Source organism: Suncus etruscus, chromosome 4, assembly GCF_024139225.1.
Source record: "Suncus etruscus isolate mSunEtr1 chromosome 4, mSunEtr1.pri.cur, whole genome shotgun sequence".
Classification (NCBI taxonomy): Eukaryota; Metazoa; Chordata; class Mammalia; order Eulipotyphla; family Soricidae; genus Suncus; species Suncus etruscus.
Window position 1 is genome coordinate 85,875,877 of NC_064851.1, and position 25,535 is coordinate 85,901,411.

The following is a 25,535-nucleotide window of genomic DNA, read 5'->3' on the forward strand; positions in this document are numbered from 1 at the left end:
TTTATTTACTCGAATTCCCTATTAAACAAATACAAAAAAGGGGAGTGGTGGTTAAAACTATATAAGGAAATACACAATAAGAATTATATTAAGAAATACACCTAAATAAATATACAAAGGAAATATAAATATCCTCTTTAAGTCTTTTGAAATAGTCTGGGGTGGAGGATAAAATACTGAACACATCCTTGGTCTGTGATGTGGTCTTGTGGGGGTCTGAAAGATGGCTTGTCTCAGTCATGGATCAGGAAATGTCCTTGAGCTGTGGGTCTCTCAAAAGCTGAAACTGGTTTGAGATCCACAGTCCACAGCAAAGGGAGATGGGAGAAAAGAGGTCACCCAGAGCTCATGAGCAGAAGCAACAGTGGTAGCTTCTTCTGAGGCTGAGGGTAGGTGTTTGACTTTGGAAGCTAGTGAGCAACAGGTTAGGTTGAGGGTAACCTTCTAGTTCCTTACTTAAGAACTAAAGAATAAAAGGATTAAATAGGGAATAACAGATCAAAGGTGAGAGAATGAAAAGATAGAAAAGGATGTGTAAAGTGAAAAGCAGAGAATTGGGCAAAAAGGGTTTATATACAATGATGATTCACCTTAATACCTTGAGGTCCTCTCCCAGATACCACTAAGTCTTTTAAATATCTTCCCCATATCTTGAATGTTAAGTGAAGGACACGAAGTTCTACTAATCACATACAAAACTGAACGTCAAGGAATGATAAGAAAATAATGAAATATTTGTTCTTATTTTTCTCATGTTTTCCATCATGAACTTTATATTTAGCATTTCAATTTGACTACCACCTCCTAGTCTATGTCAGATATAAGGACAATATTCTTTTTTTCCAACTCTTTCCTAGTCTCATACAGTTGGGTAAGATTATGATAAACTCCTTTCACATTTATTCATAGAGGTTCCACTTCTTTTTCTTTTTTTAATATAATTTTTATTTTGATCATAGTGGCTTACATATTGTTGACAATATTATTTTAGGTACATATTTACATAAAATCAAGGGGGATTCCCATCACCAAATTGTCCTCCCTATACCTCCATTTTTGTCCTCCCTCCCATTTCCTCTTCCCTCAGCCCCGAGGTTCCACTTCTTATACCAAACTCTATTAGATACTTTTCCTTAAACAAAAAAAATTTTAAATAGACTTAATGATCTACCCTGTTATACTACTATACTAAATATAAGTGAAAATTACAAAGAAAAATACTCAAAATCTTACTTATCAGTTACTTATGTTAACATTCTTGGGGAGTTTGCTGAATTCAGAAGAGCAATCAAAGTCCCCAAATTAAAGTACAAGGCAAAAAATTTATATCCACAAGTGGTTATAAAATGTTTTTTAAATGATCTTGACAAGATGGAAAGCCAAGAATATTTTATCTTGTTTGTTTTTATAAAATCTACTAGATTGTCATATGTTATCATGTGTATAACAGTAATATAATTCAGCCATGTTAATAACCAATAGAGTACATATTTATATTATTAAACTAGCTTTACAACTACTGAACACAGAATGCAAAAAGAACTAAAAAAATCTGATGTAGGATCAGTTATCTTTTTATTCCCCCACTCCTAGGATCAGTTATCTTTTAAAAGACTTCTTTCTAGACTTAACCTTTAAAACAACTATCTCTACTTGGATTTTCTACTTGAATTTTCAATTTGCCAGTCAACAAGCATGTATAAGCAAGCTTCAAGCCTCTGTTAGTCACTCAAAAATGAATTGTTTTTCAAATTCAAATTTTCTGCCAACTACTGCCAACAGTACCAATTATTTTATCCATATTCAGTCAGAGTGTATGGATAAGGCTGGGCCCCAGTGACAGGGTTATAAATTTATAAGATGTAAAATGTTAATGGAGGGACATTGCTTGTGAAGACTCTATGACACAGACATTTTCACAGAGCTGATAGAGGTCTGGGGCTCAGAGTTCAATTCAGTTTTTTACATCTTATCAGCTTTCCTTCTCAATTCACTGTGAATTCAGGGGAAGATTTAATAAAAGTAGTCCCTCAAAATAACATCAAGTTAATAATTTCTGGTGTTATATCAAATTTTGGTTTCACTTTAATAATAACATTGTTACTCTGAAATTTATAGCATTTTTCATCTAAGAAGTATTAATGCAATTTCAGTTTTTTTATTTTCAACACCTCTGAGACACATAAAGAAAAAATATGTGTTTTTTAAAATGAACACTGCTGAAATAAAGAAGATTATGTACTTTGCCTTAAATCCTATAGGAAATGGGAATGACTAGCCCTGAATTGTTTTCTCATGAAGACAGTCCTTTGCACTTTTCTGTTATAGTGCTTTAAAATAGTAATTTCTTCTAATGCTCCTAGGTAATGACAAATTATTATGATTATCAAATTATCATTATAGTGAGCTTACAATTTACAATGCCTTTCTGAATCAACTCTCACAATAGTCAAGTAAAGATTGAATAAGATATATTTTATACTGTGCTATATATAGAGTTAATGTTTGGAGAGAACAGTGAGCTAGCATAAATTTATGTTAAAAATTGTAACGTATGTTGGAAAATTTCCCGAAGACACCACAGATTTAAAAACTATTTATTAGTGTAATTTTATCAGGAGTTTATCCATAAGTTGTTGATGGAGTCTTTATAACATAGCATCCAGCAGTGTGCAAAAGAAAATATAAACCAGGTTCCTGGGACCAAAGCGGTGGCCTAACCTAGGATGGACCGCAGTTAGATCCCCCCACATTCCATATTGTCCCCCAAGCAAGGAGCAATTTCTGAGTGCATAGCCAGGAGTAGCCCCTGAGCATCACCCAGTGTGGCCCCAAAACAAAACAAAAACTCAAAACAAACAAACAAAAAAGCAGATTCCTGATCACTCTAATTTCTTATTTATTTTATTATATATTTATATAATCTGAAGTTATAGATTATCCTAATCCCGATTATAAATTATAGATTAACACTTTTCTATTAAGTATGCATGGGGACATAAAATAATACCATAATATAGGTCCAAAGTCTGAAACTACATGGACATGGTATGGTGTGGTCTTAGAGTCCCTTAAAGCACTAATGGGGTGGATTCAACACCAAAGGTTCCATCTAAACAGTCTCATTCTCAGGTCTTAACAGACCAGCTAGCTAATAAGAGTCCATCCCAGTTAACAATTCAGCTAGCCAAGAATCCAGCCTAGTTAACAGCCCACCTAGAATGACAGATTGACTCCAGTACCCTTTAACCATCACTTGGGAGATATTCCACACCCCTGCTCTCTATTTTGCCAAAACAAAACAAAACAAAAAAAAAAAAACCTAATGTACAACAAGTCAAAACTTAGTAAAGTTTTGAAATTTGGAGAAATTTCTAGGAAGCTAGAGCAAAAAAGCACAGCATGTACCCAATCCAGTTTCTATATGGTTCCTAGCACCACTAGGATCACTGAGAGCAGACCTAAGAGTAATCCCCTGAGCATAACCCAGTGAGTTCTTCCCCCACCAAAAAAGGAAGTACTTAGTAAAGAATAAAAGAGTTATAGCAATGTACAAGAAAGATTATGAATTTAGAACTCACCTCTAATGGTGTATTTAAACATTGATTAATTTGTTTTAACCTCTTCAGGATGCAGTTTATTCTTCTGTATTCAATTTTCATTGAAGAAAGTCTTTTGCCAGGCAGTGAAGAGAAATTCATTAGACAAAATCCATGTAAACTGCCCAGGAGAGCAGAATTCTGCATGTTAGCCCTGTACACCATCCCAAGATACTAGGAAAACGCTTACCAAAAAACATCTCAGACTGGAATAATCATTAGCAAAAGAGAAATGTAATGGTGATTTGATGTATTTCAGATTAAGTAAGTAGAAGAAAGAAACTAGTTTTAGTTGGCATTGAAAGAATTATAAAAGCATAAAAGTAGCTTAAAGCAGAGAATATGTGGATGATATGAATGACCAGAAATTTGGAGGATATGGAAGATGACAGGAGTCCCATAGCTAAGAATTGCTGTGGCCATAATACAAAGAACCTGCTGAGTTGACAATGTTTATATATATATAATATATATAATATATGTAATTATATATATATAATATATATATATATTAGTATGTAAACAAGCACTTAGCTTCACAGCCAATACTCAGAGACAGGCAGTTTTTTCAAGGTCTGAAGAAGGCCAGAGTACAAGAGAAAAAACATTTGCCAAGAATCTGGAGAGCCCTGGTTTGATTCCAGAAAATTGCAAATGGTCTGAATACTTCCAGGAATGATCCTGAGAATTACTAGATGTATTCCATAGAATAGAACAAAAAAATGAAACTAATCTAAAAGAACAGAAAAGCTTTGTTTGATTTAACTAGAGGATGAAATGACTCTTAAAGTTTAAATAGTTTTTATTAATTCCACTGAGTTTTTAATCCAGGTGTTTTCACCCTGTAGGAAAAATATGAATGTCCATGTGATGTTTTTTCTTGGGATTTTACAAAGGAGAGAAGCCATGCAGGGGGAAAACTGGCCATACCCCAAAGCATGTCAGAACTTTCTGCTTTATGGGAATTAATTTAATTTAATTGAGCATTTTAAAATTATTCTGGATTATTTCTGAGAAGACACTATGTAATGAAGAAGTGCTTTTTAAAAACACTATATAAATAAAAACTTTGGCATTGTGACAATTATAATAATAATTCCAGTGGACACTCTAGTTTATCCCAAAGTTAATTAGCAATAAACACAATCACAAAAACTTGAACGGGGGCCAGAAAGATAGGACAAAAACATATTTCTGACCTTAATTCCATCCCTAGTACAATGAGACCTCCAAAATATCACTGGTGTTGCTCTGAGTGCTGCCAGGATAACTTCAGTGGTTACTGGCCCCATAAGGCCCAGCAGCATCACATTCTCAGGTTCTTACTTACATTGACCTAATCCGGTTCCTAGTATCACTGTGAGTGAGCCTGGAGCCTCTGAACACCACTTAGAAAGATGTCTCCCTCTTGAAAAAGCAAAAGTAAAATAATAGTAACAGAAACAACAACTCATCACTGAGTACCTATTTTTATGACATTTGAACATTACATCAACAGTCACTTCATTTTTACAACTCTGCTAGTTAAATATGCCATCACTTTCTAAGACAGAAAGAACAAAACTTTACATTCTTAAGTAGTTTACAGAATAGGATATGTCAGATAATGTTCTCAACCCACAAGCTTATTTTTCCTCCCCTGTAACTAAAGACTCTATGTGAAAGTAAATTGTATATATATATATATATATGTGTGTGTGTGTGTGTGTGTGTGTGTGTGTGTGTGTGTGTACAAATAAAGTGTTTCTTTAGCACTTACCATGCAACAGCACTGTTCCTATGCTAGCATAAGGTGACCTAAAGTTTTCTGAATTTGCAGGTGAGGAAAACTGAAAGTCTTAAGAGGTTTAATTTATTTGTCTAAAGTCACAGAGCAGCAAAAAAAAACAGAACTTAGTTTTAAAATAAGTTTGTTGACTTGGTGCCAGGGGGTCCCTCTTATCATTCTAACTCTTGGTACTCCACTGGGTTTTTAAGCACACGTAATTCCCTTTGTCCTGCCTCCAGACTCTGACCTCCTTCTACCTAATGCTAAATGCTTTAACTCCAGACATTCAAGGCTTAGGGAAAAAAATCAGCCTGGCTACTTGCTCAGAGTTCATCACCCTGTCAGCTACCTTTCTCTGCCTAGTAATTCTAGCTTAGCAGATCAATCCCCTTAAAATATATAGCTTCAAGTGGATCTGTAGAGGCCACCATAAGCCAATCCTGTTCTTCAGTTTGTAATTTCTACCTCTGTGAAAGTAGTTACCTGGAAGTATTTTACTGATTGGTCAATCTTTATACCTACATAGTCCCTGCTTAGAATCTCTAGTGTTTTGCTATTTAACTAATCATGCTGTCTGCCCACAAAAAGCCAACTTGGGGTTTGCTTTTGTTTTGTGAACCATATTCAGCAATGTTCAGGGCATACTACTGACTCTGTAGGCAAGGATCACTTCAGTAGAGTTCAGGGACAGCATGTAGTGCTTTGTATCAAATTCAAGCATGGGTATGTAAGTCAACAACTATCTTCTGCACTACCTCTTTTGCCCTGGCAAAAAAGGCCTTTTTAAAAAATTACTATCACACATTCAGTACATGGCTACTAGAGGTTACTAATGTAATCTCTAAGTGAAAAATTCAACATGGGATGCACAAACTATAGTTTGTACTATATTTGTACTATAAACTAGTACAAATATTATTAAGGAAGTTACAGGTATGCTGTATTTTGAAAGCATTTTATGCAGAAATATCAATACCACTGATGCTGATGAATGACCTTCTACATCTACACATAAATGGTAATTTCCATTAGAATGTCAAAATTTCAGGTTCCAAGGCAGCAACTATTATCTCTCAAACTAGTCTGAAGGACTCCAGAGCTATATATATCAGGCTCTTGAGTAAGTCATCATTCCACTGTTTCAGCTCATAAAGAGCCCAAGGTTGCTCTTGACTCACAGAGCATGAAATATTCCACTGATCATTACTTTATGACAGATTAACATTTTTAATGTAACTTCTAATAAACAAGATAAATCTTCCACTTTGAAATTCACTGGTAGAATCAGATATGCCTGTCCCTACAGAGCTCTTAAGTGAATGCTCTATCTTTCCATTGGCCATCACTTACTTCCCCAGATATGTGACAATCTCCTTGATTTTAGAAGACTTATCAGACTGGTTTCACAAATTTCCCAACAGCCATGAAATTTTAATAGCTTTCATTATCAATAAATTTTTTTCTTACCTTTGACTCAAACTCCATCTCCTGTCTTTTCAGAACAATTGATGAAATTACATGTGTACTTCTATTTTATGGTTTCCAGCTTTCATTTTTCTCTTGTCACTATATTCAACTGTTATTTTCACATTTATTACATATACTTATCTCTTCAGTAGATGACTAGAACTCCGGTGTTAGACCTCTTTATACTTTGAACCTCAAGAAAGATCGGAAAGCTACTATAAATAGTTTCTATTAGGAAATGCTAACAACCTTATTTTGTTTTGTAAATAAATTATATTGAGCAAAATTTTATTTCAGTTTTCTACTTGCCAGAATTTTCCATACAGAATTGTCAGAAGAGAAAAAAAATATATACACAAATATTAATCAAAGTCATATGTTTAATGCATTTGATTGAAAACTATTGTTTTATTATAAGCTTTGCAACAAATGCTGAAAATTGATTTCTTTAGTGTGTTCTTGAAAGGAATCTTAAATACTTTCTCATGCATGATTTGCACGGCTTCAGATTCATCATGAACACCCTCATCTATCACACACTCTGACAGGCAAATGGGACCTGGGATGACAGTAAGGCAGTTGAAATAAGTTATTGATTAAAATAGAGCTAAACTATTCTTAAAATCTATAGTTTAACCAATTGTTTCTGACTTAAATTTGAACATTCTGGTCAAAATCATGTCCAGAGATTGACTAAATTATTCTCCATGAGCATTTCTCCTTATAACTTATTGATCATAAGACCATTTTGTTGCAACAGATAAAATAGCTGGTTAACTGCTTTATTTGCAGTTTTCCTTGACAGTTTGGTTATGAGATTATTCCTGTTAGCAATGGTCATATTGATGGCTTTATCTAATTGTAGATGATGATGATTCTCACTATTAATAAATCTTTGTTTCTTACTGTGGAAAAAACACTTTGGAGAAAAAGAAGTGGTGGACTTCACTGGGTCAGATTTGAATCAATATAGAACTTTGGAACATCTATCAAGGGAACATAAAGCAACATGCCAGGAACAAACAACAGTATAGGAGGTTCTTATAAAACAATACAATAGTATCAAAATCATCAAATGCAGGTTAGAATGTGGAACAGTAAGGACCTCAATTTAGGCAGAATGCTAAATTCTGATGAGCATGAAAAGCATAATCATTTGCTTCACCAATAAATGCATTGGCCAAATAGTCAAAAGCTTCTCATATCCTCCACTCAGCTGCATGTTCAATCTTTGACACTGTAATGTATATTCCTAGAAGCTGCCTAAAGATAAAACTTTGCAGAAATGAAACCTGGTGTATGGCATTTAACAAGAGATAATCCAGTAAGTAAAGCACTAACCCGGTAGAGTAACTCAACTTTGATTTCGAGGCACTATATATGATACCCAATTTTCTCCAGGAATGATTCCTAACCACAGAGCCAAGAGCTGGGCCTGAGCACAGCTGGGGAAGACCCCAAATCCTCCCAAATATAAAAATAATGAAAATATTTTGTTAGGTTTAATTTGTTGTTGAGATTTTCTAGACTGTACATATGACTCAACACAGGTAACGTCTGTAGAGAAATTTTAAGATTTGTCACAAGTATAAAAAAACCTTTTGTGTTATGATTGCGCAAACAAAGTTTTATAAATGTCATATTCATTAAAACTGCTACACACTATTCTGGAGTAGCCCTTTCCTTTTGTCTTTGTTTACTTTCTCAAGTAAAAGGTCAACTTCAAACAACTTCTGGGATGTTCCTGAGGTTATGATCCTACACTGGAACACGAAGTGCTACATCCACTTTGGAAGATAGTTCAACCTCTTTTTTTTTTAACCTCTTTCTTTTTTTTTTTGATTTTTCGGGCCACACCCATTTGATACTCAGGGGTTACTCCTGGCTAAGCGCTCATAAATTGCCCCTGGCTTGGGGGGACCATATGAGAAGCTGGGGGATCGAACCGCGGTCTTGCAATGCAGACACCTTTACCTCTAGCGCCACCTCACCAGCCCCCTCTTTTTTTTTTTTTTTTTTTTTTTTATGAAAGCTAAACTTATTTTTGGACTAAAATTATAGCTCAGTGGGCAGACTGGGGGCTTATTTTTCTAATAAATATTCAGAGGTAATTTGTATTTGTGTAAGATGTAGTACATCTGTTCAAATGCTTCTTTGTCATTGTGTTGCTTCTTTGGTTAAAATTTTCAGAATTTTTTTTTCCTATTTTATATGTGAGTTACTTATCTTCTTTGTTGGTTGAGTTTAAGGTTCTTGTATAGTGGTGCTTTACTGGATATAAATTATGCAAATATTTTCTTCCAGTGTAAATTTGTCTTTTGCTCTCTATCCCTGAATCTGACTCTCTGTATTTGGGGGCACACCCAGTAGTGCTCAAGGCATATTTCTAACTTTGTACACAGGAATCATTCCTGGGGGCTAAAGGACTATATAGGGTGCTTGGAGTTAAGCCTGGGTTCTCTTGCATGCAAGAGAAACAACCTACCAATTTATGCTATTCTCCAGCCCTTATCCTTTTATTTATTAAGTGTCTTTTATGGGGCAGAAGTAGTAGCACAGTGGTAGAGCTTTTGCTTGGCATGCGGCTAACCCAGGATGGATGCGGGTTTGATCCCTGGCATCCCATAGGGTCTCCTGAGCCAGGAACAACTTCTGAGGACAGAGCCAGGAGTAACCCCTGAGTGCCACTGTGTATGCCCCCCTTCAAAAAAAAACCCCCAAAATTTTTTTTGCAAAACAAAAGTACTTAATTTTTATGAAATTGAAAGTACTAATTTTTCTTTGAAGTACCTTTTTATTGGTTTGTTAAATAAATCATTGTAGCTATCAGAGAGATAGTTTGCAGGGTGGCTTACTTATGTGACTGACCCAGGCTAAAACCCATTCAACCCATATGGTCCCCTGAGTCCTGCTATGATGTGAACCCTGAGCTCTAAGCCAGGAGTAAAACCCAAGAACCACTGGGTATGGCTTAGCAATGACAACCCAAATAAATGATAACAACAAACTAAATTTATTCTTATGTGATCCAGTGATGTGTGATCCAATAGTTGCAATCCCTGGTGTTAATTCAAAATAACTAAGAACTTCTACATAAAAGCCTATGCAAGAAAAATTTAGAACATTTTTTATATATAATTGACAATACTTAGAACTTTTCATGATATCTTTTAAAAACTGTGATATTGGGGCCGAAGAGTTAGCATGAGGTAGGGCATTTGCCTTGCATGCAGAACGGCAGTGGTTTGAATCCCAGCATCCCATATGGTCCCTCGAACCTGCCAGAAGTAATCTCTGAGCTTTAAGCCAGGAGTAACCCCTGGGTGCTGCCGGGTGTGACCCCAAAACCAAAAAAAATAAAATAAAAATAAAATAAAAAAATAAAAACTGTGATATTATCATAAAATAAAGTATTATTCAGTCCTAAAAATTAGTGATTTGGATACACAGAGAAATAGATCACAGAGGTAGTGCATGCATGACTGGCATGCAGCAGAACCTTATTTGGATCTTTGGCATTGCAGAACTCCACCACAACAGTGATGACTGTGGCTTTTAGGGGTTGCTTCAACTACAGGTACAAGCAGCACTTGATTTCATGAACTGATCTCTGAATCATCAGGCTGGTATCACTGAATTGAGTTATAACTGTAAGTGACTATATGGTACCTCAGTACCATTGGAAAGATTAACTTAATAAGTTGTCAAGCCATATAAAAGCAGGAAGAAAATCGCATACCAGAAAATTAAAAAAAAGACCATTTGTAAAGACTAAATAATGCATCCTTTCCATTTTATGACATTGTACCAAAAGTAAGAAAATGGATATAGAAAAGAATTCAAGAAAAATGAAAACTTGAAGAGGTCTAAAACAGTACTTTTTAGAGCAGTGCAACTATTCAGTATGATCTTCAACAGTTAAACATATAATCCCACAATTATCAAAATAAATACCACACGGTATAAACTTTAATGTAAATTATAGCTTTTAGTTGTTACTACCAATATATTATGGCTCACTTGTGCAAGATGTTTTATTTTTTTACACGTTGATAATATATTTAACCACCATGATTGCAAACATGTTTGTAGTTGGGTTTCAGTCATAAAAAAAAAAACAAACCGCCGGAGCAGGATTTTTAGCCGGCATGGACAGGCAGCTGGCAGGCCCCCCCATATGCCAGCGGCCGCATGGTCCAGCCTAGGGTAGGGGGCTTAGATCGGGGTCAACCGAGCCCCCTCTCCCCCATTCCTCCGGATCTCCAGGTGGGTTCCTGAGAGGAGCTGATGGGGCACCTGGGGTTTTCCCCACTCCCAGGCCGGGCCGGGCCGGGTCCCTGGCCTAGGGTGGGGAGCAAATCCCTGAACTCCGGGCTTGGGAGGGTCTCCCTCCCTTCCCGGAGCAGGATTTTTAGCCGGCATGGACAGGCAGCTGGCGGGCCCCCCCATATGCCAGTGGCTGCATGGTCCAGCCTAGGGTAGGGAGCTTGGATCGGGGTCAACCGAGCCCCCTCTCCCCCATTCCTCCGGATCTCCAGGTGGGTTCCTGGGAGGAGCTGATGGGGCACCCGGGGTTTTCCCCACTCCCAGGCCGGGCCGGGCCGGGTCCCTGGCCTAGGGTGGGGAGCAAATCCCTGAACTCCAGGCTTGGGAGGGTCTCCCTCCCTTCCCGGAGCAGGATTTTTAGCCGGCATGGACAGGCCTAGGGTGGGGCTTAGGGGGTGGAGTTTGATTTGGTGGGTGGCAGATAGCTGCTTAGTTATACTCAGTCTGTCACTGGTAATTTCATACCAGTCTACATTTTGCAAACCACGCGGGGGCGGAACACTTGCTCCTTCGAACCATCAGTACCCCAGATTTACCCTTCTTAACTTCAGTAACACATAGTTCTAATCTCTGACCTAAGACTTACAGTATATGTAACAAATCCCAGAACTATTTAGAAGGACATAAATTGAACACATATATCTTTTGAATATTTTAATGGTATTTTCTTTAGCTGATGTAACACTCTATATAGTCTTCTACCAGGATGTTTCTATTCACTTTTCATCTTGTCTTTTCTTTGTAAGCTGTTCAGTAAGGATTGTTGGTGGAACTGTCCCCCAGTTTGATGACTATGATTGAACTATGTCATGGAAATTGCTGGTCTTGTTCCTAGTGCCCCTAGATGCACCAATAACGCCCCATGGCATTGATTCTTGTTTGCATAGACACATTAAAATGGGAAAATATCATACATACAGATAAGTTCTTATCTAATAAATCTCAGTACAATGTACCTTACACCCTGAACATTGATATAATGACCTGGCACAGGCCTCAGAAGAATGGGCATCCTCCATTCACGCCGGAACCAGGCAAGCTAACTACGAAACATCCAAGGTCTTTTATAGCAACAGCTGGAAGCAGTCCTCTACCAGGAAAGACACTACCAAGGGTCTGACATCGACCTCTTAAAAAGAGACTTCCGTTTACACTGAGAAGACTTGACAGCAACAATGACCTGCTCTACAGGACATGGTTTTCTCTAGTCCCCCTTAAGTGTGAGGTGAAACGAGAGGATGCTCTGCACCTTCCCGACTGCAATACGGGAGATGCAGACTCCAGGATCTTTAATACAGAAGCATGATACCAACAACAGAGACTATGTGAGGAATGGAGGTATATTGCCACTACAGACGATGACGTGAATTGAACAAACTAATTTGCCTGGAGCCTAGAGTCAGTCCTGTGCCAGGAAACTTCAGGGGTAAGGTCTCCTTGTATTTAGACCATAATTTGTCTTTCCATGTCCCTTATGTTTTGGTGGGCCTATGCAAACAAATGCCACTTTAATTCCATTTTTTACTATGTTCCCTTGACTCCAATTCTTAAGAAAAACAAGCCACTAAAACTTTTGATGTTAACTTAAACTAGTTAGCATGTGCATGGAACTAGAGAAATGTACGTTGCCCTCAATATTTAAGGAGTTACATAAGTCTAATGTCTTTAGATTATATTGTGTGCTGCTAAGAAATAGTATGTACTACAACTGGGGATTTGAGGAACAAAGTAATTGTATTGTACAGGGGTTCAGTTTTGTTTTTCTTAATGTTCTTTGGCTGAAAGTTCAAGGCTGGGATATCATCGATGGGACTACCGAGAATTCTGTTTATGGGTGATTGGGCTTCCACTGTAACTTTACCTGGTCCTCTTTCTTTGCATCTTTGTTGTCATAATTAAAAAAAAAAAAAAAAACAAAAAACCTCCTTCACTAGTGCAACATTTCCACCACCAGTACCCCCATCTGCTTCGTCCCTCCAACCCCTGCCTGTATTCCAGACAGGCATTCTATTTTTCTTACTTATTAATAATATCATGATAGTTGAAATGAAGGAGAGTCTGACTAGGCATATAGGAAATATTTTCATTTTTCCATAATTTCCTGGTTAATGGTAAAGCTGCTACAAAATCCAATACTAATACTAATGAAGAATTGTAACAGCTAATTAAAGTAAGCTCTTAATTGTAGCCAACAAAAACTGATCATAAGATGGGGTGGGGGGGAATAGAAGTAACAACATTGCCTTTTAATGCAAGGCATCACCTGAACTTAACCTGTAGGATGAGGAAAAAAGAGAGGGAGGGAAGGAGGGAGAGAGGGTAAGAGAGAAAAGAGAGAGTGAGGGGAGGGAAGAATGGGGAGAGCGAGAGGGGAGAGATAAAATGGGATAGTTAAAGAGGAGAGAAGTTAAGAGAGAGTGAGAGAGGGAGAGAGAGGGAGGGAAGTGATAAAGTAGGATAGAGGGAGAAAGGGAGAGAAAAAGAGAGAGAGAGAGGGAGGGAGGATATAATATGGGATTGAGGGAAAGGGGAGAGAGAAGGAAGAGAGAGTGACACAGAGAGAGAGCATGAGAGAGTGAGAGTGAGAAAGAGAGAGGGGGGGAGAGAGAGAGAGACTGGAGGAGAAGGCCAAATCTCTATGGCTAATGGTGTTTATGCTTTATGTTTGGCCAGGGCCAGCCAAGGGTTCTGGGTCCCCAGGCAGCAGCATACAGGCTTTTACCCAGTATTTTCCTGGGTCCTGCTACCAACTGCCAGACTTTTCTTTTTATACCTGGTAAGTTGTCTGTTACAGGGGCCATACCCCTGTTCATTGACCATTATAGGAAGAGGGGCAGCATCACTCCTTAAAGATAACAGTAATCCTCTTAGATATATTAACATTTTATTTTATCATTAATAATTGATAAAATAAAAATTTAGGAAACTGGAGCAGTGGTGCAGGGTGTAAGGTGTCTGCCTTGTGCATGCTAGCCTAGGACAGACTGTGGTTCAATCCTCCGGCATCCCATATGGTCCCCCAAGCCAGGAGCAGTTTTTGAGAGCATAGCTAGGAACCCCTGAGCATCACAGGGTGTGGCCCAGAAACAAAAAAAAATTAGGGATCATTATGGTTTTCGTAAAGAAATCCTCAACCTCAAAACTATTCCTAAAATATGTTTAAGAATCCTTTGCTAAGGGCAGTGGAAGGTGAGAAGCTGTTTCAAACAATGAAGGATGTTTATGATCATTCTTTTTTATATTTATTTAATACTTTTATATATATTGTAAATAATATCTTTATTTAAGCATCATGATTGCAAACATGTTTTTAGTTGGGTTTCAGTTATAATAAATAAATACTCCCCTTCACCAGTGCAATCTTCCCAGTAGCATTATGATTGAAAGCAGATAGATAAAAGAAGCAGAGTTGGTCATTATGACCTTTGTGAACAAAGCAATTTCTTTATTATAGACAAGCACATGCATTAAGATGGACTAGCTCCAAAGGACCCTCACTGCAAGAATTCTATCCAAGACCTCCCTGCCTGGACCGCACACCTCAGAAGGAAATCTCAAAAGACAATGGGGAAGCCTATACTTTCATCATAAGTATAGACCTATATAACACCACCTCTTACCCTGTTTCACCCCAAATGTAAAATAATCTCGTTTCACTTTCTCCCTTTTTTTCTTTCTTTTTCTTCTTTTCTTTTTTATTTGTGTCCGTTTTTTGTTTTGTTTTTGTTTTGTTTTTTGATTTGATTTGTTTTTGCTTCTTTTGGGTAACTCCAGGAGGTACTCAGAGGATGCTACTGGCTCTATGCTCCGAGATTGTCCCTGGTGGGCACGGGGGACCAAGAGGAATGCTGGGATTTGAGCCACCATCCTTGTCCTTTGCAGGAATGACAGATGCTTTGTCTCCATGTTATCTCTCCTGGACCCACTTTATTTCTTTAATTACGTCTTTTATTTAATCTTTTTTTTTTTTAAAGAGAAACTTTTTTTTCCTTTAGATATGTGTGAGCAGATATACTTTTAGTTTTTGGCGTGTGTCTGTTTTCTTCTCTCCACCCCCAAAAATCCACCAACAATATAATGTAGCACCACTTCTTCCTGCAAAGACATATTAAACAAAGGGGAAATTTTATGTGTAAAAACAAGCTCTTATCTACTAGGGATAAGAACTCATACTTCTTTACAACTCAGGAACATCTCCCACCCTGAACGTATGTCATGTGGAACTAACTTAGACTCCAGGGAACTAGACACCGACCGTCCAGCCTTGACCCCTGGATCCCAGACATAGAAATGACAGAGCTCTCCACAACAGTTCCAGGAACCAAATCCCCTCCAGGGCATCCATAATGCTGCTCTGATGCCAACATGTGCCAGTTCTAAATTTATAACCTGACAACGAGAAAATGGGAACAACTTGATCTAAGAGCAAGTTGTCCTTCCTCATCAGCCAAAGATAAGACAAAATCAGAAAACATGTCACCCTTTGACCTGAGCAAAAGCCAAGATTGCTATATACAGATGACTGGTTGTTACAACCAAAACTCGACAGTACGCATCCCGGGACCAACAACAACAACAGCAACGAAAACCTCTAGCCTAGCTTTTGGTCTACGATCTGTTCAACAAACAAGAGTTTATGATCATTCTTAATTGATCTCTACCAGACATCAGTAATGTGACACACCTCACCTGTGACAAACAAAATGTCTCCACATATAACCAAAAAAACTCTATTGTTGGGGTCAGAGATATAGCCGAGCAGTAGGGCATTTGCCTTCCATGCAGCCAACCTGAAAGGGGTCCTTTTCTATTCCCGGTACCCAGATGGTCCCTCAGCCTGTCAAGGGTGATTTCTGAGTGCAGAGCCAGAAGTGACCCCTGAGCACCACTGAATGTGACCCAACAACCAATCAATCATTAATCAATCAATCAATCAATCAATAAAGTTAAAAAAAATCTTCACTGTTTAAGAATCCTTTTTTATTATCCTATTGCAAGCATCTCAGTTGGTCCACTGAATAATCCTGAGCACCAATGAATGTGGACCAAAAAACAAAAAGAAAAAAAAACTGAACAAGCAAATATTCCATTCTAGTCTAACCATTTTCTTAAAAAAATTTTTATTAATAATTTTTATTTTGACCAAAGTAGATTACAAATCATTCACAGTAGTATTTTAGGTACATAGTGACATTGAATGAGGGCATTCCCACCACCAATATTGTCCTCCCTCCATTTCTGTTCAGAGCATGCATCCCATATCGCACATCATTTGCCCCCCTGGGTTGCTAGTGTAAGTGGTTCCTGCTGTGTCTAGCTTGTTGTAGATTGGGTATTGATTCTGTTGTAGTTGGCTTTGGATTTGGTATTTAAGTCTGATCATTTTTTATTTCTACTCAATGTTCATATGACTGTTTGGTCTTGGTTTCCTCAATTATTTCCCCCTCAATTTGTAAAACAGAACAAGATGGTTCAATAAGTTAATTGTTAGTAAGAGCCAAGTGCAAAATTAAAAAGCCAGGCATCTAGTCAATGGTAGCTGTTTTGTGTTACTGTTTAAAAGAGATTCATATAATTTAGATAATTAATTGAAATTCTGGCATTCTGTTATAAAATAGAAATAAAAAAAGAAAGAAAAGATCACTTATTCTTGTAGTCTATGTTTGAATTCTAGACTAGTCTAAACCATTTTAGTTTCTTCCATCCTTGTTCACTTCAGAGAGAACAATGGTATCTCTTATGTAGGATGTCCAATTCTTGCACGTATTTGGGGGTAATAAAAGGGCTTATTTTCTTATGGAACGAAGTTTGATTATAGTTACAAAGCTGAACACAACAGAATGTATAAACTGCTGAAAAATATTCATCTGATGGACAAATTTATGTAGTATTTTCATTTGAATACTGTAGATAACTTAAAAAGTAGTTCTCTTTATTCTCAAGGCTTGAATTTCTTACAAATTATCTCCGAAGCCTATCTGCACAGAGATAAATTCAGACTTCTCTATATAAAAATAAATTTGAATAATCTTTCTCAATTCTTATATTTCTTCTCTCCTCTAACACAACCTTTATTAAAGGAGAAGGCTACTTTATATCTATTCTAGGTATAATTTATCCCCCACCCTACATTTTCTTTCATTCTTCTCACTGTTTAGGTGCCTCACACATATCTGTATTATCTCATAAATAAAAATTACATTGGCCTATTTCCAAACTTTGTTCTATTCAAACTCTGCTACTATTATCTTCCCATCTTTGGTGAAATTTTTCTTTCCTGATTTTGAAAACCTGTCAATTCTTTTCTACTTTTCTTCATATTCATGAATTCCTATTTTCTTCATACACATAATATTCTAACCATCAGATTTTCACTCTTGACCATTTGGAACATTATCATGCCCATATCATCCACATATTACTTGACCAGTACCAATTTTTTTTTACTCCATCGTCTTAGATGAAATACACATGGCAATGAAATTTCAAAGTATAACTCTTTGCCCCTGATTCTGATATCTGTGTGCATAATACGGGTTTATGCTAACACATATAACCAAAGTAAAATTGTTTAAATATCATTTCGCTTTTTTCTTGTCTCTTCAATACTACCTAAAACATTAAGTCCTATATCAAATTTCTCTTTCTGCCTTTTTTTCATTATATAAAATAATATTCTATCATCTCTTGGTTGGACTCTGGCAACAGTATTATTACATACCATTTTGCTATCAAATGTTCTTTCTATGTATGTGATTTTCTCAATTCCCCAAATGCATTCATTGCTGGATTTTTAGTTCGCTAATACAAATCTTTCTAGATATTATTTGGCAGTTCTCAGAGCTTAATTCTGACTCTGCACTAAGTGATCATTCCTGGTGATACTCAGGATCATATATTATGTCAAGATTCAAATATGTTTTGGTTTCATGTAAAGTAAGCACCTTACCTATTGATCCATCTCTTCAATGCCCAGATATTATTGGATGATAAATGAAAGTTTTCAACATCAATTTATGAATTATGTTGTATCTCTTAGCACAGATTTAACTATCAATATCTAGACACATTCATTTTTATTTAAAAAGTCCTAAATTTTCCTTCATTTTTTAATAAAATATCTACTTTTAAGAATTCAGATGTTAATCACTATATAAATATTCCCATTTCCTTAAAAATCTTAGTTACTCCTCATTGCACTTCTACCACATCCTTTCATAGCTCTTTTATTACCTAGTATGGGAAGAATTATTATATTTTTTCATTTTCTTTTAGTTTTACTGTCTATATTCTCCTAGTAAAATGTAAAGTCCTTAAAAGTTATGTCTTTTTTAACATGAAGCTTTTCTGCTTATTAGAATACTATCACTATTATTTTCTCAATAAATATTCTGAATAAAAATCTAATGCCATCAATGTAAATTCAACTACATTTCATTTGTTTCAAAAATGGAATTACTTAAATTTATTTAAAATGCAACTCAGATATTTAGCCATGTGTTTAAGCTGTGACAAACTAGAACAGTATTTTTTTTTTACTTTGTTCAAAATTCAATGTCATTTCTACCCACATAAATCCTAGCACTAACTGAAAGAGAAGTTTAAATAAGTTCATAATTCATTCTATAACAAGATCATAGGCCATGGAGTGTAGACATTTCCTTTCTGTGGAATCAGCAGCACATAACCAATCAATAAATTCAGAAAAATTCTTACCTTATTATTTTTTTTGTTTTGTTTTTGGGTCACACCCGGCGTTGCTCAGGGGTTACTCCTGGCTGTCTGCTCAGAAATAGCTCCTGGCAGGCACAGGGGACCATATGGGACACCGGGATTCGAACCAACCACCTTTGGTCCTGGATCGGCTGCTTGCAAGGCAAACACCGCTGTGCTATCTCTCCGGGCCCCTTACCTTATTTTTAATTGAGTTCTCAGAAAGATAAAAAGTCATCACATTTTTCAACAGGAGAACTCATATACATAAGAGGACCTTATTTCTTATAAAAATACAAAATTGAGGTGCTGGAGCAATAGCACAGTGGTAGGGCATTTGCCTTACATACGGCAAACCCAGATGGACCCAGGTTCAATCCCCTGCATCCCATATAGACCCCTAAGCCTGCCAGGAGTGATTTCTGAGAGCAGTGTCAGGAGTAACTTCTGAGAGCCACTGGGTATGGCCCAAAAGTCATAAACAAAAATACAAAATTGATAAGTCAAGCCTTATAAACTAACAAAATTGTAATATGTCTAAGAAAATAATAAATTATTAATTTTTCTCAAGGTGTTTCTTTTTTTAATGTGATAAACTCTCCTGCAAGTATTTAGCTTACAATATATTGCTTTATATAATACAGTTTTTTAATATTTTTATAATACACATTTAAGGATCAAAAGTGGTGATACAAGAGCTGAGATGCATGCTTTGCATTCACCCTATCCCAGTTCAAACACCCCACCACTATGCTATTGCTCTGGCCTCTAAAATAGTAAAATTCCTAAAGACATAAAGTTTAATGGTGATTACCAAAGGAATTATTGCTTAGACATTTTAAATATGTGTAACATAGCATTTTTCAAAGTCAAAGAAATAAGCAATATTGCTTATTTTATATCTAAGATAATAAATTTAATATTTGTAAACAACATAATTTTTGTAAGCATAATTTTTATAATATATTTATTTAGACACCATGATTACAAACATGTTTTTAGTTGGGTTGCAGTCATAAAAAGAACACTCCCTTTACCAGTGCAACATTTCCACCACCAATACCCCCTCCTCCAACACCCCTCCCCTCACCCCCGCCCTGTCTGAATAGTGAAACAGGAATTTTACTTCTCATGCGTATTAACATTGTCAGGATAGTTGTTAGTGTAGTTATTTCTCTAACTGTACTCACTACTTTTTGTGGTGAGCTTTGTATTATCAGACAATTCTTCCAGCCTTCAATCTCTATTATCACTGGCCTTTATTACAATAATGTCTTTTATTTTTCCTAAAACTCATAGATGAGTGAGACTATTCTGTGTGTCTCTCCCTCTGACTTATTTCACTTAGCGTAAAAGTTTCCATGTCCATCCATGTATAGGAAAATTTCATGACTTCACCTCTCCTGATGTCTGCATAGTAGTCCAGTGTGTATATGTACCATAGTTTCTTTTGTCATCATCTGTTGAAGGGCATCTGGTTATTTCCAGATGCTGGCTATTATAAATAGTGCTGCAATGAATATAGGTGTGGGGAAGGCATATTTGTATTGTGCTTTTGTGTTCCTAACGTATATCCCTAGCAGTATAACTGAATCATATGGGAGTTCAATCTCTAGTTTTTTTGAGGAACTTCCATATTGTTTTCCATAAAGGCTGGGTTAGACGGTATTCGCACCAGCAGTGAATCAGAGTGCCTTTCTCTCCACATCCCGACCAGCACTGATTGTTCTTGTTCTTTATGATGTGAGCCAGTCTCTGTGCTGTGAGAGGAAAAGAAGTCAAGGTCTTACTGTTTGCAGACAACATGATACTATATTTAGAGAACCCTAAAGACTACCAAAAAACTTCTAGAAACAATAGATTCATAGCAAAGTGGCAGGCTACAAAATCTACAGTCAAAAATCAAGAGGATTGGGGCCAGAGCAGTAGTGTAAGTGGTAATGCGTCATCTACCTTGCCTGCGCTAAACTAGGATGGACCGCGGCTCTATCCCCCAGTGTCCCATATGGTCCCCCAAGCCAGGAAAAATTTCTGAGCACATAGCCAGGAGTAACCACCTGAGTGTCACCGGGTGTGATCCAAAAACCAAAACAACAAAAAAAAATCAAGAAGATTGATTCTGACTTGAATCATGATGGTGCTTTGGTGCTAAAATCATCCCTACATAATGTATATGCTAATGGGAATCTCTGTCTACCTTGTTATATGTTTAGTTTTCATTTTCACCTAGACACATGCTTGTGTTTATTATTTATTATTATTGTTTATTATTTGCTATTATTATTTTTTTTTATTCTGATAATATTCTGATGTTTACAGGTCTTCCTGAAATACAAAAAATTTATGTATTGGTGTTTTTCATGGTACTTTTGAAACTTCTTAGTCTTCAACTACTTTATACCTTAGAATATAAAATGTTTTGAGCAATTAACTGTAGATCAGTGGTCAAAAACTTCAGAGGCAAACCATTGATTTTCAACCTTTTTCTGCTGACATGCCAGTGTCAGAATTGCTATAACTTGTGCTCAGATTAGCTCCTAGTTCTCACCTCTGTCTGTTCTAGACACATCAATGCAGTTTCCTGTCTTTAAACTTTAAGGGATTCATACCAATATATCATCAGAGTTCTTTGTCTCACTCACAGATGAGATGAAGGACACTGTATTTAAAAGTTCCTATCCTTTTTCAATTAGTAAAACATATATTTTCTCTTGTCACTAGGATTTTATTATTAGTGGCTGAGGAAAGTGATGGAACAAAATCATAATTAAACAAATGTGTCATGATCAAATTTTAAAGTTTTTACATAGAATAAATTCACGAAATTCAATATTTTGCTTTGTCATTTTTTTTACAATTTGCTATGACTAGAGAATTTTATAGATACATGCAAAATTTTAGTAGTTGTATTATATATCCCTGAGAAAGCATAAGAGTTTTGACAGGAATTGCATTGAAACTGCTGAGTACTTTGGAGACAATATCCATGTTAACATTAATTATTCCATTTCATAAACATTAAATGCATTTTACTTCATGTTATCTTTACTTTTTAACAATAATTTACAGTTTAAAGTAAATAAGCCTTTTAAAAAGTCAAGTTGATCCCAAGAACTTGATTTTCTTACACTTGTAAGTGATTTCTTCTATATATAATAATACTTATATGGTTTTCTTATACTTTTTAAATAAAATTGTAGGTGCAGTTATATTTATTTATTTATTTCTTACACCACTGTTTTGAATAAAATTTAAACATTTTATTGATTTTGTAATTGGCTCTTTATAAATTTACTGTTTCTATAAAAATAATAAGAGAAATGTTGCATTTTCTACATTTAAACTCTGCTATAATCTATAGTAATCAAATCAATATGGTACAAAAACAGACTCTCAGATCAAGAAATTTTAATTGGAAGCACTAAGGTAAGTTCTTGGGTATATGGACAAAATTATAACAAATAAATAAAAATCTAATATAAGAAAGAAGATCAGCAAAGTGTTATGGACAAACTTATTAGTCAATGCAAAAAAATGAAACTAGGTTATTATCTCACACCATTTACAAAAGTCAATTTAATGTAAAAATTAGGAAAATAATAGGAAACTGAAAGTGAGTGCCAGAGAGGACTTTGAACAGTATGTGGCTTATGAGGGCAAAAGTCTTAGCATAGAGTCAGAATTATTTTAGTAGATAATACAGAAACTCGACTTGAATGGCATGACTATAAAGGCATCTTAATGCATTCCCTATCCACAAGGTTGAGTGCTCCCCATGATAAATAAAGGTTAAAATACACATAAATGTTTTCTCAAAAAGAAGATAGCAAGAGCACCTGACCTCAGCAGAAAGCACCTGAGGGTGCACAAGTTCTCTGGAAAACTCACAGGGGTAAGAATGAAAGGAATCCAAAATCCAAGAAAAATATATAACCTTGGTTAAAGAAGAAATCAGGAATCTCGATACCTTTGAGCAGTCATCCATTCATCTTTCTTGTGACTGGTTTAAGCTTTAATGAAATTTACTGTTGCTTTACCTAACCTATAGTCAATTTTTTTCTCATGTTAATCTACCATAGCTCTTTTTTTCTTTTTTGCAGATACCATAGCTCTTCAAGCCTCCTCCCTAAGAGAGATAAGACCTGAGAAGTCTGGGAACATGATCCTTCTTGCAGTGTTTCTCCTACTTATAGTAAAGGCAAATGGATTAAAGACATGTATTTTTAGACGTGAATCTACAAAGCATCTCAAGAAAAACAGGCAGACCTCTCTGAGACATTGATTTCAGAGATTAATAATTTCATAGATTTCAAGATTATAATTAAAATAAATAATGTTAATAATGTTTTTAATAATTTGATTTTCTAGTAAAAGAAAAAATAAATGAAATAAAAATACAACAAAATAAAAGGGTCCTGAACTTCAAAAGAAACTATGTCTAAAAATAAAAACCTAACTGAATAGTAATAAACATATGAAGCATCATGTATATGACAAAGGCTAATATCCTAGTTAATATCCTAGTTAACGAGACTGGAAAGCACAGCGGGAGGGTGTTTGCCTTGCATGCGGCCAACCCCAGACGGAGCTGGGTTCGATTCCTGGCATCCCATATGGTTCCCTGAGCCTGTCAGGCGCAATTTCTGAGCACAGAGCCAGAGTAATCCCTGAGTACTGCCAGGTGTGAACCAAAAACCAAAAACCAAAACAACAACAACAACAACAACAACAAAAGAATCCTAGTTAAAGCAATTATGAAGCTCACTCATGATAACAAAACACCATTAAAATTTGGAGAAGAGTGAAATTTATGGTTCTCTAAAGAAGATATATTTGTAGGCAGCAGATTTGTGAAAAACATATACATTTGTACTAATTATTAGGTAAATGCAATTCAAAATAAGGAGATATATATCTTAGAAAGGCCCATATCAAAATGGCTAACCAAGAGTGCTGGTGGTGATTGGGTTAAAAAAAAAAGCTTTATTTATTGTTGGTGGAGTATTATCTACTTCAATCACTGTCGAAAATAGTGTGAAAGTATTTTAAGAATGTAAAAATAAAGTTTTCATTTAATAAACTCATTTTGCTTTGTTGGTGCTCATCCCCAAGACACAAAGTATGTCTATACTGAGATTAATTTCACCACTATTACAATAACTATGAACACAACATGTGAACTGATAATAATTGCAGCACTATTATAATATTCATGAACACAAAATCTATGTACATTAATAAACTTGTACTACTGCAATAATCAATATCTACAGCCAACTCAAGTGTCCCATAACAGATGAGTAGATGAAGATATTGTAGTATATTTACAATCTGAAATTCTACTCAGCTATAGGAAAAGATAAAGTTCTAAGTTTTGTTACATCTTGGGTAGAACTGAAGGTATCATGTTAAGTTAAATGAGAGAGGGACAAACACTGATTATCTCACTCAGATATTGAGTATAATCAATCAAATGAAATGAAGAGTGTTGTGTATGTAAATATTTTGGGGGATTACTATGTTGCTCACCCTAATCTGTGCCCTACCCTAGGGTGTGACCTGGCATTCTGCCCCCACCCTAGGGTAGGACCTGATTCTGCTTCCACCATTGGTTGGTATCTGATCCCACCATTGGGTGGGACCTGACTCTGGAGTATAAGAGCAAGGGTCTGTGGAAGGCGAGGGCTTTTTTGCTGGCTGGAACTGAATCTGAGTCTTTGGACTTCAGTTTTGTCCATCCGAATAAAGCAAATATTTCCACGAGCCTGATTGTCTGCGAGCTGTTTACCCGCCGTTTCACCTCAGAACCGTGGGCTAGACAGGGTGGCAGACGCGTGCTCCGAGCTGGAAGAGAAGGGCCTCATTCTCCATCCCACCATCAGTCAACCTCTTCAAGGGCTGACCTGCTACATAATGGCGCCCGAACAGGGACCTGAACCCTGGACCCTCAGAACTGTAAGTGAAATATTTCATTGGAAATTTCCTATGCTGACCATCAAATGGTTTCTGTGGTTAGTCATGTGGATTTTACCACCCTTAGTCTTACGCAATGGTGCTCTAGTATACAAGTGGATCATTCCATTTTGTTTAAAACTAATTGGTTTTGATCTAAGGACAATCACTGCAGTTGGATGGTTGTGGTCTATATTTCAAATGAAAAGTGTAGTGTCTCTAGCCATCATAGTTTGTGGAATTTCTGTGTTGACTAACGTTATTATTATGAGCATAGTTATTTGCTGTTATTTCTATTTAGGAAATAGAAAGTGTAGAAATGGTGAGGCTAAAACCAGTATAGATAATAAGGAAATTTATCTGACAAAAACTCAGACCAAGGTGCAGGCTGACGAATCCAGCCCCACCATCAACAATATAGAAATTTTTGCTGGAAGAAAAACAACTCAGAATGTTAAGCCTGATTATAGTGAATTGCTTGACAGTAGTGACTCAGATAATGATCTACCTCCAGTGCTAACTCCACGAAGTATGCCTCCTTCTAGTCACAAAATTGAATCGCAGAGCAGAGCAGATTCAAACGATGAACCACATGCTCGGTCTCAGAGCTCTATTCAGAGTAATTTTGCTAATCAGGCCTTATCCCCTATAGACGGGGTAAATGTTTCTAACTATGTACCCTATCAGATGGAAGAATTAGATCGGTTTAA